The sequence below is a fragment of the Taudactylus pleione genome, unplaced genomic scaffold, assembly GCF_031769625.1.
Source record: "Taudactylus pleione unplaced genomic scaffold, aTauple2 ptg000021l, whole genome shotgun sequence".
Classification (NCBI taxonomy): Eukaryota; Metazoa; Chordata; class Amphibia; order Anura; family Myobatrachidae; genus Taudactylus; species Taudactylus pleione.
The window spans coordinates 2,613,246-2,625,989 of NW_028284423.1; the positions used below are offsets into that span (position 1 = coordinate 2,613,246).

Consider the following 12,744-nt stretch of genomic DNA (forward strand, 5'->3'; position numbering starts at 1 on the left):
GTATATATATATATATATATAATAGATATATATATATATATATATATATATAATAGATATATAAATTCGCAAAATATAACATATGTGACTTGTGCACCACATCATTATCCTTTTTCTTTTTACATTTGATGCTTAACTATAGTGGGTAGCACATCTCCAATGTGTGATCAACAAGGAAGATATAAATAATAAACCATTACTGGAGGGCAGGTCAACATACTAGTGCGATTGCTTCCTCTATTACTAAGCCAGAATCTACTGCTGCTCCACTAAAGAGAGGAGGGGGCACGCATTGAGTCTGCACACGGGCCCCCTCCTCCCTTAAAATGCCTGCAAGAAAGTGCATCAGTGCACCTCACACACACACACGAATGGCTGCCATGTTTTAGGATATTGCCCTCCACACCCCCACCCTGCCTCTCTCAGATCATGCAGCTATCACATGGCCAATAAATTCAATTTTCTTTACTTTGTCAAGAACAGGGTACTAATATCCTGTAACCACTGCTCTCTCCCTTGCACCTTCTCCCCTCTCCTCTCTCCTGGGACCCCTCCTCTCAGCCCTGGCACCTTGTCCCATTTTTATGAGAACCCTCCTCTCTGCCAGACTGCTCCCTCTCCTTTTTTTCTTATGGGTTGCCTTCTCACAGTCCTAGCACCTTGTCCCCTCTCCCCTCTCGGGAACCCTTCTCACTGCCATTACACCTTGTCCCCATTCCTCTCTCTTCCCTGACACCTTGCCTACGCTCTCCTCTCTATCATTCACCTCTTCTCAGCCCCGGCTTCTTGTCCTCTCTCTCATTCCTGGACACCTTCTCTCTGCCATGGTACCTTGCCCCCTTTCCTCTCTCTCTCTCCTGGGACCCCTTATCTTTGCACTAGCACCTGTCTAAAGAGGCTAGAAAGAGAGCTGACCTGTCAAACACTCATTGGAAGTGGCACAGCACTGGGACCTGCTGTTGGATGATGCCGCTGTCACTCTCGCACTCACTGGACAGGACCAGACCTGCAGGTACTGCTGCTGGACACAGACACCGTGCCGCCTACTGTGCAGTGCACCTGACCCACCCAACAGTTATCCATGTGTGTTTGTATGCTACATAATACAAAACTGTGCTGGCCTTTATATAGCTGCTTCATCACAGCACATAGAAAAAGTACAAACAAAACAAAAAAAATAAAGTCAAATATTTGAAGTAATATTACAAAACAGTTTTGCAAACAAACACTTGCCTTATCGAGTGCTTTTAGTTTGATTTGTTTATATATCCAGCTGAAAGTCCTGACTACTAGCACAGTACAACCACAACCTGCATTCATCTCAAATGTCCATTTTTCTCTAAAAATGCTGCATGGTTTAGCCTTATGTATATCTTAAATTATTCATGAGTGCGGGAAGACATTGGGATTTTTTGTGTTTGGATGTTTTTATGACATTGTTTGAAGTGAACAGAAACGTGATTCTCATAGAAAACTGCTCCAGAAATGTTTCAAATGTGTCCTGATCAGTGTATAGAGCAATGCTTGGTACTCACCATCTTCAAGGACATAAAATGAATCTCATTTAATTATGCAGCACATTGTTTATTCTTAACATTATTAAGCTGCACTTGTCATGTTATAAGTATGATAGATTACATGACGTAAGTGTTCGGCACAAACCTCATATAGACGCATATGCCCAGCAGCACGGTGTCCCTAGAAATGATTTCTAACTACTATGTTGCATACAAATGTTAAAGCCTATTAACATCACGTCTAAGTTATTATAGTGAAGCTGAACATAGATGTAAGTGTATGTTGTTACTACTTGTATTACTATAGTAATAGGATTTAAAAGGGGGCAACCTGTGCAATTTATCCTACCAACTCCTTGTGGGCTATTATTCATGATTGGAGAGGATGGGTCCATCTATTTGTTGGTAGTGACTAACATTATATTCCTCTTTGGAGAGAATCCAACTTCATTAAGCTCCTCCAATCATGAATGGATGTCTGGATACAGTAGGGCATTGAGCATCTAGGGATGAGGAACCTCAGGCACGGAGACCGTATAAGGACCCCGGAATCATTTGGTCTGGCCCGCAGAGCTTTTTTCTGCTAGGCTCATCTGGATAGCAGGGTGCCTATAATGGCACCCTGCGGCCAGAATCGATGCAGCAGTGCCGCCTGGAGCGTCCTTAGGACGCTTCAGACGGTCACACCACTGCCCTTACAGCTCCCCGGAACATCCTCAGGATGCTCCAGGCATTGCTGTAATCACTAGTGATTGTGGCCCAGTCCCAGTGTGACATCACATGGAGGGGGCGTGGCCTGCAACGGGCCCGCGAATAATGTTATATATATATCAAAATGGCCCTCAGCAGAAAAAAGGTTCCCCACCCCTGATCTAGGTCAATTATACAGAGATGGCAGCTTTCTGTCCCTTATAATATACAGCAGCAAAATTCTGTAGAGTCACATGTGGGGCATTGGAGATTAGAATGGAGTAGGATAACGTTGAGGAGGTTTAATGCAGGGTTTCCAGAGAATTCTGTCTCCACCTTCTATCAAAGCTGTAGGATGCCAAACAGCATACTTTCACAAATCCCATACTGTATGCTATACAGGGTATCCAGATAAGATATGAAAATTTGAAGTCCGTGGCTCAAAGCCAATACATCAAGAACATAGCCCAGTAAAAAAGACTGGTGCAGAAAATTGAGGATTCCTGTTGTGTGTGTATATGGCGTATATAGGTGATTGTACTTTATTTGCTTTTTTAGTTTGTTCCATCATTGCTAGACACAGTTCAAAAAGAGGCTATAAAAAAGGTTGGAAAATGGATGAACACTAACATAAAATTAATGTTATGAAATAAATGTTGAGGAAAGGTCAGTGTTAGTCAGAAAACTTCAATTTTCTTGCCCATTTTAGCCTGCTGTTACTGGAAATGCCAAATTTAACTGTGGAAAGTTTAAAACAACACTATACTTATCTTTAACAAATCTCTTAAACACCTTTAGGCTTATTTAATAAGATAAAGGAGAAACAAAGTGCAGGCGTCTAATTGTGCTATTGAATACTAGTAAAAAAAAAAATTAAAATCAGTAAAAGAAAAGCTATTTTAAGAGCTACAGATGTTTTCTTATACATCTTTGCTGCAGTCGCGCTAAAAAGCTCCTCTCGGCGTACCAGGTTCCGTGAGACTCTGCTAGTGCCGGGTGGCTTTTTTGCCAAAAATTCATCTGAGTCACAATGCAAAGCGACTAGGATGCATCGGGAGACTGTGCCGATGAATTATATATGCAACACTTGTATATCTGTGTGCAACTGAGTCTCTCAATCAGTATGTAAAGTGCTACAATGTAGCAGCTGCAGCTTTTTTCATTCCAAGTTCCATTGTGCTTCATATACATACTCAGGTGCACACAAATACATGTGTCGCATTATCATATTAATCAGCAGAGTCTCCTGGTGCATCCTAGTCACATTGCGTTGTGACTTAGATGCATTTTTGGCAAAAAAAGACTCTTGACGCTAGCAGAGTTACACAGGACCTGGAAGCTCACTCACGCCAGGCATATTGCGCTGCATAGCGTATTGAAGTTAGATGAGCAAGGACACATTTGTACGTGGATTTAGTAAATACCCTGAGAACATAGAATCTATCAAAAAATAACTACTTTAATTTGGCTATGACATTTTCAGTGCTTCATTTTGAATTTTCCATTATGTTAATTGTAATTTGTGTAACTATTGGGAAGTGCTAATAACTATTTTCCTATATGAAAACAGATAATAAGAATAACATCTATCATTCCCAAATACCGATAATTTCCATGGATAACTAGAGATTATTCGTAGATGTCAAGTAAAAATAGTAGAGTATTTGCTGATGCCACCACAAATTTGCAGTGGTTTGTAGTGCTACACGGATCCCTAGGGGTATATTTACTAAAGTGAGAGTTTTTAGAAGTGGAGATGTTACCCATAGCAACCAATCAGATTCTACATAACATTTAACTAGAACCTTCTAGAAGATAATCGCTCGAATCTGATTGGTTGCTAAGGGCAACATCTCCACTTCTAAAAACTCTCACTTTAGTACATTTACCCCTTAGAATCTGTGCAGCATTTGTGTGTTTCATTTTATTATTTAAAGACAGAAAATAAATAAATGCTTTGCATCCCAAAAAATTTAACCAGCACTAGGCATTAAAGTCTAGGCTGGTAGTAGAAAAATTGGTTGGACAAAGAGCGTGGGGTTCCCTAAAAATTCCTTTACAAGCACCGTGGGAACAACCATGCTCTGAACAATCAAAGTGTGTACATTAATTTTGATAGGAAAGACCTGCTCTAAGTTGGTCATTCACAACAGCAGAGCAATAACAACTAGTTGGTGCCCTATTTCAGAGAGAGTACTAGCCAACGTCCCCCCCCATTCTTTAAATAGGGACATAAGATGGTGCACCTGAAAAAGGGCCATGTCCTCATGGAGAAGGGCCAGGAAAGAGATAGGGGCAGCCTGGAGATGAGATGCTGGGGATAAAAGAAGTGGAAGCTACAAGTGAGAATGATAATAAACAGGAAAACTGAAAGGCCAAAACAGCACCCCCTGCCCTGCAATACCCTGTGCCATGGCACTGGTCGCACCACCGATGAGGACCTCCGCATTAGGTATTCGTAAGTACTAAATGGGTAAATGTGGAAGGTGTTGGGTTGTTTTATTTTAATAAAGTAATACAATACAAGAGAACATCATTCTTAACATAGTTAAAATTTATATTATGCATATATTTATATATTTCATATGGTTGGCCACCATCAGCAGCCTCGGCACTGTGTAAGCTGGCTTTCAGATTTGCTTCTAGTCTGGTCTGTGAAATGCTTGTAACATAAAAGTTACAAGCTGCTACGGAACATTCCTCACTGTCTTTTGTGTTGACCCCTCTAAGGCACTTTCTGACTCTTATGTGACTCGAACTGCATATAGACTAACGTTATGGATATTCCCATCTAGACACATGGGACGCAGGTTAAGCATTCTGGAATATGTTAGTGGTATTACTCGCTATCTATTTTAATCTTCTGAGCCTGATGCTACAGGGTGCATGTCACAGATGTGGTTTTTTGTGAATCCGGACAAAGGTCTGGACGTGGTAGGGACTCTGTGGATTCTGTAATAAAGGTTGCTGGGCGGGTGTAATTCCTGCTCATGTGTGGGACTGGGTACTGAAACTAGTACTGAGTATTGGCAGAGACCCAGACCAGTGATGCGGAGTCTAACCCGCTGGCGGTGTTCACCAGGGATCCCCGCAAGGATATACGGACTTCACGGTGTCCGACGCTCAGGTCGCAGCCCTCTGGCTGGGTCACTCAGTACTAGCACTGGAATTTGGGAAATTGACAGGAGCTGTGGATCTGTGGTTATCGGTAGGGGTCAATGGTCTGTGGTTATCAGAAAGATCCGATGAGTTATGAGTTTATTATTGGTGAGAACCAATGTATGGTAACTATCGGTATGGCCAATGGTTATTGGTATGGACCGATGAGCTGTGGTTATCGGTAAGGACCGATGAGCAATGGTTGTTGACAAGGACCAATGAGCTGTATTTATTTGCTAAGAACAAATGAGCTGCAGTTATTGGTAATAATCAATGAGCTGTGGTTACTGGTAAGAACTGATGAGCTATGGTTACTGTTAAGAATCGATGAGCTGTGGTTACTGGTAAGAACTGATGAGCTATGGTTACTGTTCAGAATCAATGAGCTGTGGTTACTGGTAAGAATCGAGGCACTATGAGTTTTGGCTGGGACTGATGGACTGTGGGCATCAACTGGAACTGATAAGACTGTGGGTATCGGCAGTGCCGATGGAGCCAGAGGTGCTAGGTGAAGATAGCTCAGGAATCACTCTGAGGAATAAACACAGGAGCACTCTCTCCTCACCCAGCAAGGGCTGTGAATACAGTGGCACTGGCAACTTGAGACTTAATGACTTTTCCTTTTATTCCCCCTGACCAGCAGGATTGAATGCAGCAGATAAACGGGAATCTGCGCATGCACAGGATCCATTCTGTGAGTGTGCATAATGGGTCCTGCTAACACGCACACTAGCCCTTGAATGCCTCTGCCTGCTCCCGTTTTCCAGGAGTGGCCAGCCCAGAGACTGCATGGACGTATGCAGTCTGCTGGGCTCGCAAGCCGGCCAGCCTGAGTAAGCTGAGGCATACTCGGCCGGCCAGGGCCAGCCACCATCGCGACCATCAACCACCGATGGTCGCGATGGTGATCCCAGCACTGCGACCTCCATCGCAGTGCTTGGATCGCAAATGCAGCAGGGGGTGTCATACACCTCCTGCTGCATTTGCATGATTGCAAGGATCGCATTGCAAAGCTGCATGCATGTATGTACTGGGAATTGTATTTTTAGGTTATGGTGCAGTATAGGGTACAGAGGGCCTGATTCAGAACCGCTCGCAAGCGCTGTACGCTCGCAAGCGGGTCGATGTTGCCCCAGTGCGCATGCGCACGACGGAACCGGCTCCTTCGTGCGCATGCGCGAGACCCGGATAGCGACAGGCAAGCCGTCGCTCCGGGTCTCGTACCAAAGGGAGCGTGCTGTCGATGATGAGTGACAGCACGCCCCCTTTGGTGGGCGGCCTGGGGGCGTGGCTGGCCATACGGAGGCGTTCCCATGGGAACACCTACCGTCTGGGACCGGCCCCACTGACATCACAAGTGATGTCAGTGGGAGTGCTTTCGGCTCTGATAGAGCCGAAAGCACTCCAGGGCTTCCGGCAACGAGGCCCTACCACAAAGGTCTCGTCACAAGCCCAATGGTCACGATGGTCTTGACCATCATGACCATCTTCCTGGCCGCTCGCTATAGCTGTGGGTGGTCACCCACAACTATACGAGTGGCCAGGAGGCTGCTCTAAAAATTAAGAAGGACGGCCTGATTCAGAGCGAGCGTTCTGTCAGAACGTCCGGCTCTGAATCAGGACCAGAGTGCTGTAGTGAGTATATATAAACACTAGCCATGAGGCAGTGGTTTAATTACCATGTGAAAGGTGGACAACTAGGTAGTGAGCCGTTTCTATGCATGTTACCACTTTCCCTGTTGTGTGCTGGGATTCATGTTCTGCATATTGTAGTGTAATATGATATGTCCATCACTGGTCTCTGCCATGGGCCCCATCTTGCATCTTGTTAGTACACATGTAAATCAGGAGTAGGTGAATTCGATTCCACTATACAAAAGAATTCAAATATATACATTTAAATAGCAGTAATATGGAGAACCTTTGTGTAAGTAAACACGTGAAAGAGAAGGGGCCACTAAACAAACAGCTAATTATTACTGATTACACAAATTTGACCTGATGTGTAGCAGCACATAGTTGGTGCAAAAGATGTGACTGGAAACATGCATATTTATGCATCCACCAAACTCAGCATAGCCAGCAATCCAGGTGACAGACCCCTTTCTGAACACTGCCATAAATGTAGCGGGGCATTCTCACGTAAGCAGTCTTATGATTTGTCCCACCTCCGACTGCTGTTCACTGGAGAGACCATAACACAATTTCCAATAATCTCAAGGAAAGTTAGGTAGGATTAATGTCAAAGGACAGTTACAAGTTTGGGGAAACAAACATCTGTAAACAAGTTATCAGAAAGCACCACAAAGCTAAAGCAGTGATAAACACTTATACTAGATAAAACAGGAAAACAAAGACCCTTTCAATATGGCAAATCCAAAGCAGATTGTATTTCTTAAGACTTAGCAACCATCCATGTAGTACTGAAATCTCCACATGCATCCTTGCTACTGCTGGAATTAAAACATGAAAGGAGTCATTAGCGCTTCTGCAGAGAATACAGACTTCAATTATCTAATCCTTTTTTGAAAATAAAGAACATTTAATTGGCTTCAACAAAGATGAAGAAAAATATTACTTTAAAATTATTTAAATGTCATAGATTTTCCTTTGGGCCTCAAAGAATGACCAACAGTTAATTTTCTAATTTGATAATTATGGCAGTAAGCATTTTAAAAAAATCTAAATTATGTTAAAGGAAATGTGCAATTTGCAATACTGTTCAATGACTTATACAGCAAAACAAAAGAACAATAGAATCTGTTCCCCATCTATTAAATGTATCGAAACACTGTGAAGGAAGTGCTCCTGCATACAAGACATAATGGGCATAGCAAGCACTCATTTCATTGCATAAGGCTGCTAAATTAGAAAGCTGCCTATAATTTCCACACAGGCCACGCTGATGTCTCTATAGTAGCAAATACCGGGAAATAACCAAGCAGTCCTAAGAAAATCGGGGTTACAGAAGTGGCTCAAGACCGTGGCCCCCTGGTGTGGTTGATACAGACGTTATACCCATTAATACGCCATCAAAGACGCATTTGGTAAAAAAGTACTTTAGGTCAGAATTGTTAGTAAAACCAACTGATGATAATGCTGGTCACACACAAAGGCAGATTTCATTAGTGGCAAAGTTCTGACGCTCAGCAGCACATGTAACGTTTTACTGCAGTAAGAAAATATCACTATCAGGGGCGCATCTATAATGGGTGCAGGGTGTGCGGGGGACACGGGCCCATGGGCCCATGGGCCCAGGGGGGCCCCGCACCGCACACCCTGCACCCATTCTATTACCTCTCCGGAGTCCCACGTCAGTGCGTGGGTCCGGCGATGTAAAAACGACTGGAAAAAGGCCCCTCTCACCTGCTATCTATTCAGTTGAGAGAGGGACTGGAGGCAGCCCAGCAGCTCCCGGAGCGCCAGGCACATCCCCAGTGTGACAAAAGCAGGGTTGGGGGATAGGACAGGACTCGAAGCCATGCCCACTGCAGCGAGGCCACGCACCCTTTTTCCTTTGTACAATATTGGGAGGTATGCACAAATAAAGATTATTTTTAGTAACAAAATATGTTTATTTCTTAAAATGTGCACATAGGGAACCTAGGAGGCCATTCCCAGCATATACCTCACTAAAGCTGGCCACACACTAGACCAACTTTCATCCAACCAGCCAACTAGTTGATTGGTTGGAATGAAAATCTGGTAAGGTATGAAAGCAAATGACAATCAGCAATTTGCTCCCAAACGCCGGAAAATGGACAAAAACTGTTATTTGAACAAATTGTTTAGATCAAACATTTAACAAACTTGTCTGACGACCATTTTCATCTGTTTTCTGGCATTTGGGAGCAAATTGCTGATCATCATTTACTCCCATACGTTACCAGATTTTCATTCCAACCAATCAACTAGTTGGTTGGTTGGATGAAAGTTGGTCTAGTGTGTGGCCAGCTTTACAGTACAAAGCAGAAGAAAGAAGAAATGGCTGCATCAAGCAGTTCCTGGGTTCCTTATACTGGAATCACCACTGTGGTACAATGTATGTACTATATGGTAGGGTAACTTTAATCCATAAATATGCTGCTGTCTGTGTTAAAGAATGAATTAATGAAGAAAGTCTAAAATATAGTTCCAATGATGTATTTGCTTTAAATGCACAAATGACAATGTTTATTATATATAATACACTTGGGAAACCAATCTATAATAAGTTAATAACAGCACTTTATTAATCAGGTAGAACTGCTGCCAAATACATGCACTGTATCTGAACTTCGTAAATATAACAGATCTGATTAGTGTGTAAACACTGAGAACAAATAACATTGAGGTAACCCTTATGTTTGCTTAGAGGAATCGTATAGTAAAATTAAATAGTAGAAATATTACAGGAATGTGACGGAGGGCTACGCCAGGTATGAGCGGCATGTGAAACAAGGTCTGTGACCCATAAAAGACTAGCGCACAGGTTCTGTATATATGTATTTTCCACTTGTTGTAATAAGTCTAAAAATGCAGTGAAACTGTATGGCCGTGAAATCAGTATCACAAAGCACTTAGAAGAACAGATCATTAATGCAGGTTACGATTTTTCGCTCAAGGCACTAATATCTACAGCAAAATATGATTTTCAATAGTTTTAAATTCATATTTCTAAACTATCCCTTATTTACTAGTGCCACTCACATGTTACTTTGAATTTTCCAAACTTTGCAAGTCAGTGATGGACAACTAATTGTCCATCATCTGACCATTCATCTGCTTCTCACAGATCTATGATCCAATTTGGCTTGAGGTGCTTCCCATGGTTATCAGAGGTTTGCTTACTGTACAGGTGCATGTGTAGAGTAACTTGACTCCCTCAAGGAATGTATCACATTCAGTATTCTCTTTGTGACTGGTCACTACGCAGGTGCTGTGTCTGTGTGTCTGTCAGTCATAACATACCAATAGCAGCACAGTGGAGCGCTATGGGTAAAGATAATCTACAAATCTAATTTGCAGGGGAACATAATAGAACACATCATAATAATTTTAATTTAAGGGAAAATGCATATAAGAGCTTTCCTAGGAGACAGACCTGGATCTGTCACAATTTCATTACTGAAGCAAAGTAAAATGTATTCATAGAAGTATGTTACAGTAACCAATGGCCATAATGTATCACTGTATGTTTTGTTATCAATACAAAGTATAATAGCAAACAGTGAGTATATACAGCCCATCTTAAAAACAAAAAAATATGTAATTAGTATGAAACAATATAAGCACATGACTATTTGGAGCATATGTTGTATATACAATTTTCCTTCCAGTTAAAAAAAAAAAAATCATATATAACACAGGCAAGTTTTTCTCTGAAAGGCAGGGTGCAGATTTTTTTGAACCAAGTATGCAAAGGGGGGAGGGGGTTAGTGTGAAGTATTTTGTACTTACCATGTTAAAATATGATCATTATTTGAAGTTTGAATTACTGAAGATCACGTAGAGGGGTAGCCATCAGCCAATATACTAAGGGAGAGAAATAACAGATAAATACACTTTTATTTAGTAACAAAGTACTGCTTCCAATAAATAATATAAATATACAGTGCTGGATTAAGGTTATCATGGACCCTGGGTGGTATATACTATGGACTTCTCATTTATAATTCTTTCTGCATAACCTCTGTATAGCCTTTGCTGAAGTGTTGATTCCCGTCAAGTGGCACTGTCAAACACCACGGAGGCTTTCTATACTACTACGTCCCAAGCAAAGCAAATATCTGCATGAAGTGCAGTGAGCTCCCAGTCAGGTATAGTCAGTAGGCCAGGGTTTCCCACACCACGGCCTTAAGGCACCCTAAAACTGGCCACACATCTAAAAGATTATCCAACTAGTTGGGTGGTTGAAATGAAAATCTGGTAATGTATGTGAGCAAACAACAATCAACCAATGGCTCCCAAATGTCAGAAAACAGACATCTGTGCCGAGATGTCCATGAAAGATGACGTTTTGCTTCGTTCTGAGATCCCAACTTGAAAAACTCATCTCTTAATATTTTCTGATGTTTGGGTGCAAATGGTCGATTGTTATTTGCTCCCATACACTACGAGATTTTCATTCCAACCAGACAACTAGTTGGCTGCTTGAAAAGATAATCTTTGTATGTGTGGGCAACTTAACAGTCCAGGTTTTAAGGATATAGTGCTTATGCAGATGGTATAATCAAACTGACTCAGGTACTAAATAGGTCACCTGAGCTTAAGCATGGATTTCCTTAAAATCTGCACTGTTAGAGTTCCTTGAGAACTGAGTTTGGGAACCGCTGGGATATTTTGTTGCATAAAATAGGAAGAATTTAGTCACGCCCTGATTCTATTATAAAATTAATAACCTAACTAAGGAAAAGGTTAAAATATTAATGTCCCCTGAGCAATTAATTTGCTGCCACAATAATAAAATGAAGAATTGAAAATAATATGACTGGGCAACTTTTTCCAGAAGTGGGTGAAATTGCTGAAAATGTACCAATGTTACATACATTTGGATACACAAACATCTATTTAGCTGGACAGTTCCCCCCAAAACACACAAATAAAGCATCCTGGAAAATACACGTTTCCAGATGGTGACTATAAAAAAAAAAAAAAAGAAAGAATATTTGTTATTAAAGAAAAAAAAAAAAATTGTACAGATTGTTTACTAAAATAGTTCTAATTCTTTATCCCAAGGGCTTATGGGCCATCACTTACTTTCTACAAAAGTAGGTGAAAATGAACACCTACTTTTGTAGAAATTAAGTATTGGGGCCATTCATCATAAAGATTACACAGGAGATATCACTGATATCTCCTGCTTACCTTCTACTCCCAATCTGGCCCGCTGTCCCCATACACTAGTATGAGGACCTAAATTCATCAAGCTCCGAAAATACAATATATTTTTGGAGCTTGACTGTGGGAACATTCGCCATCTTAAGATGGCTTTTGCTCCCGCACCCTGCTCCTTCCCTATGGAAAGGAGTCCCGGGTTGCAAAGAGGAATCCATTCGGATCCCTCCACCTCTGTCTGGCTCCTTCCTAGTATTCACCTAAGTGATAAAACTGACTTTGGATAACTTGTTGTAAACAAAGCTGATCAAAAAGCAATAGTGATTCCTTTCAAATAGCTACCGGTTTCCATTTAGCTAAAAAAAACACAATAAAGCTAATCTAGCAATATAGTTCAGATTATTATTTTTTTTGCTTAATAACATAAATGGCGGTGTACAATAAAATGTTATATCTATATATATTATATCTATATATAGAATATATACTGTAAAAATATATAAACACAAGTTTATAACTGCCACAACTACATTTCCCAAAGATGCTCCAAATGAGTCTTTTT

At 41.4% G+C, this 12,744-nt stretch overlaps 1 protein-coding gene across 1 annotated transcript in view; it reads right to left on the minus strand.

Annotated features, from left to right (window-relative positions):
* Positions 1–12,744, minus strand: part of FHIP1A (FHF complex subunit HOOK interacting protein 1A) — a 312,507-nt gene that overhangs the window by 216,926 nt on the left and 82,837 nt on the right. The window contains exon 2 of the mRNA XM_088448272.1: positions 10,806–10,880. The gene's annotated coding sequence lies outside the window, so the exon portion shown is untranslated. The remainder of the gene's footprint in view (positions 1–10,805; positions 10,881–12,744) is intronic.